This window comes from Anastrepha ludens, chromosome X, assembly GCF_028408465.1.
Source record: "Anastrepha ludens isolate Willacy chromosome X, idAnaLude1.1, whole genome shotgun sequence".
Lineage (NCBI taxonomy): Eukaryota > Metazoa > Arthropoda > Insecta > Diptera > Tephritidae > Anastrepha > Anastrepha ludens.
In genome coordinates, this window is record NC_071503.1 from 7,372,697 (window position 1) to 7,376,959 (window position 4,263).

The window sequence follows — 4,263 nt, forward strand, 5'->3', positions numbered from 1 at the left end:
TAATCTCCATAGAATGGGGCTAACTCGCCACTTAAGCCTCATCCCCGCGGCAAGGAGACCGACATGACAACCACCACTATTTAATGATTAATTTTTTTTTGTTTTTTGTTTTTTTGGCGGGTGAGGTAGGGTTCGAAATGACTTCGCACTTACAGCGCCCGTCGTCTACTGCGTCGTGTGGTGTGGCCACTAAAACAGTCCCTCCTCCTCTCCTGGGGAGACTCCCCTCCCGGAACTGCTTAATACATTACTTCGGGAGGGCCCAGAACGGTGTCCATGAAAGGTACCAATTCTATTCACCCACGTCTGTGTCCACCATATTTGTAGCCACCATTTATGCTATAGGCTCGTCTTCTTGTGTCTCTATCTGCGGGGCTTCATGTTGTCGGCTTATCTTCTAGTCAGATATATTAGCATGTCTGTTAGGCATCTCTGTCCATGTCAAGTTTTTGGGACTCGCTCTATATACGTGCGAATAATTTGCCAATTTTCTGCGCTTTCTATCATTTCATCAGTTACGTTATCAGCTCTTAAGGGGCCTAGTCTGCCTTCGACAGCTTTGCGAACTAGTTTCCGTCTCTCACATTTGAAGAAAGTGTGATATGCGTCGTCAATAAGTGCATCTCCGGAGATGTATTTAGTGGTTTCCGACTTGCCTATTTTGTTAAGGTATTTATAAAAATATCCATGTCCAGATAGCATCGGCGTAGTATAATAGTTTACCTCGCTGAACTGTCTTTTATACCATTTGTCTAGATTTGGTATAAGTCTCTTCGTACATCTGCCTTTTGTCTCTGACTCCCATCGCTCTTGCCATATTTGCAGTGTATGTGCTCTAATTTGCTGTTTTGCCCTCGTTTTAGTGCGGGCGCGTGTGTAGTCTCATATGGCGTTTGTCTCGCTCTTTTTAAAATTCTATAGTTCTTTTCGCTCTCTCGCTAGCAGATCTATAGGTATCGTGCCGCTAATAATGAGTACTGCTGCTTCTGATACCGTGCGATAAGCTGAAGCAACACGGAGGGCGGCGGTTCTTTGGGCCTTGGACAGGATCTTGCGGCGACACTCAGTTTTAAGTGTGTCCGCCCATACTTCACATCCGTATAGTAAAATGGGTACCATGGTGTCCGTGAGCGGCTTCCGCCTGCTTGCGATGGGTCCTCCGATGTTAGCCATTAGTCTTGATAGCCTTGAGATTGTTTTGGTGGATTTTTTAGCAGCGTACTGGATTTGTGCCCAGTATGTCAGCTTGTGGTCGGGTTTGATGCCCAGATATTTCACCACTTTTGAGGTTGTTTTGTTCTGCGTGTAGACTGGCATTGTCACCTCTACAGGAATGCGCGCTCTCGTGAATAGTATCAGTTCTGTTTTTTCCGGAGCTAAGCTAAGGTCTTGCGAATCGAGCCATGTCTTGATTTTTGTCATCGTTTGTGTAAATTTCCGCCTTGCTGCGTCTAAATCCCGTGCGGTAATTACTGCTGCAACATCGTCCGCGTATCCTACTAGATAGACACCGTCGGGCATGTCGATGGAGAGGATGCCGTCATAACTAACATTCCAGAGATCGGGGCCTAGTATGGACCCTTGGGCCGCGCCAGAGGTTATCATTTTTGTCCGTTGTCCTCTTCTTGTACCATAAATGAGTACGTGGTCTTTGAGGTAGCTGCGGATCATCTTCATAAGAGTCATAAGATTCGATACCTTTTTCTTCTTTCTTTATTTAACTAAAAAATATTTCAAAATTTGCTAATATGTTTCCAAAGGAAACCGTTATTTAAAATAATTGTAGCCTTGTATTTAATTGCCTTATCAAATTATAAAAAAACATTATTAATAGAATAATAATTAGTATCATTGAAATGTATTCATTTTGCATTAGTTTATCTATTCCATTTGAAATAATTAAATCTATTTTTAATAATTGATTTTGTTTAACATAATTGTTTTTATCGCAATTTATTTTATTTTCCATTTAAATAATAAATATTTTGTAGTTTTTTAATTAATGAATAAGTATTATAAAATAAGTATTTTAGTTCATTTATATATGTTAAATTTTCTCCACTAAAATCGTCTAGTTTGATATTATTTTCATCAAGTTTAGAAGTTATTTTGGTAGTACTTTCTTTATTTGATAATTTTATTAATAACTTTATACTATTAACTTCATTATAAGATAAAATAATATAAATAATAGCACTGATGACTATTATAACTATTGTTATTATTGCAATGTTATTTATACAATTTGATTTGTTAGCACATATATTACCCTCAATAAAGATTATGTTTACTACTGGTATTTTCGAGAGGTATTATTTTTACATACATTTTTGTAATTTTTATTTATATTTAAAATTATTTTCAAGTTCATCATCAGTTAATTTTCTACTCTTCTTTTTTATAGATGGCATTTCATTTTTATCCTCCTCTATTAATTTTTTAGCTTTATTACGCATTTTTTCATAATTTCATCTGTTAAATTTTCAATTATGTTTTCCATTTTTTTGTTTTTTTCTACTAATTGATTTATTAGATCAGAAGAAACCATTTGTGCAAATTCAAATATCATTTTTTCATTTATAACTTCCCTTACTAGTTCTCTACTTGCATCAATGGATATACAGTTATTATATTCTATTATATTACACAGGCCTGCGAAATCTCGCTTTTTTACAGTTTCTAAACCGTTATGGGTGTTTCCTGAAGGGTTTTTTATGCTGACAACGAATATGACCTTGAAAATTCTCCAGCACGTCAGGATTTTTGGCAATTTGAGGTTAAATAGTCAAAAAATGCAGATTTTGGCCATTTAAAAAATTTTTTTTGAGCAAGGTAAATTTTTTTTAATTTTCCACAACGGCATCGCAAAGTACTACTCTTCAGTTTTAAAATCTATTTTTAAAAATATGTTTGCGATTAATATAAAAAAGATATACTATTTTGAATTCGCCCTTTACAGGGGCGTTAGAGAGTTAGAAAGGTTGAATTTGTATATCTAAAAGTCTCTAATTCAAAATAGAATAACTTTTTTTATATTAATCGTAAACATATTTTTAAAAAAGGACCTTAAAGCTTAAGAGTGGTACTTTCAAGGTCATATTCGTTTTCTGCATAAAAAAACCTTCAGGAAACACCCATAGCGGTTTTAGAATCTGTAAAAAAGCGAGATTTCGCAGGACTGTGTAATTAAACAACACAGCAGTTGTATATGCTGGAAAATTTTCTGTCCATTTAAATTCAATTTTAATATGAATAGCAGCCTTTTTAATTACCTCATTTTGTTTAGACGTATCAATGCATATAATTAGATATTCTTTTAAAAATGTATCATAATTAACTATTGGTAAATTATTTATACTAGAACCATTATATGAATTTTTAAAATCTAGAAACATATTATATAATGTATCAAATTTATTTTGATTAATAGATAGTTGCATATCATAGTTTGGATATCTATTTGTATTTAATTTAACTACAACGTTTTCTAAATAACAATGGCCAAATTTACTATTGTTTTTATAGTTATTCTGATTTCTTAATGTTTGAAATGTAATAAGAAAATATCTAGGCTTAGCACTAGATGATGTTATATTCCAAGTATGATTAATTCAAAAATTTGAAATTTTTGTAATCATCAAGAAATCCTATTAATATACACAAAGAAATGCTAACAGAAAAATAGCCTTTCTTATTACAAAAACAACCTTAATTTACTATAATTTACTAGACAGTTTGCCAACCACCATGATTTAATGATTAATCGTTTTTTTTTTTTTTTTTGGTGGGTGAGGTAGGGTTGAAAATGCATTCGCACTTACAGCGCCCGTCGTCTACTGCGTCGTGCGGTGTGGCCACTAAACAGTCCCTCCTCCTCTCCTAGGGAGACTCCCCTCCCGGAACTGTTTGGTACATTACTTCGGGAGGGCCCAGAACGGTGTCCATGAAAGGTACCAATTCTATTCACCCACGTCTGTGTCCACCATATTTGTAGCCATCATTTATGCTATAGGCTCGTCTTCTTGTGTCTCTATCTGCGGGGCTTCATGTTGTCGGCTTAGCTTCTAGTCAGATATATTAGCATGTCGGTTAGGCATCTCTGTCCATGTCAAGTTTTTGGGACTCGCTCTATATACGTGCGAATAATTTCTGCCCTTTCTATCATTTCATCAGTTATGTTATCAGCTCTTAAGGGGCCTAGTCTGCCTTCGACAGCTTTGCGAACTAGTTTCCGTCTCTCACATTTGAAGAAAGTGTGATATG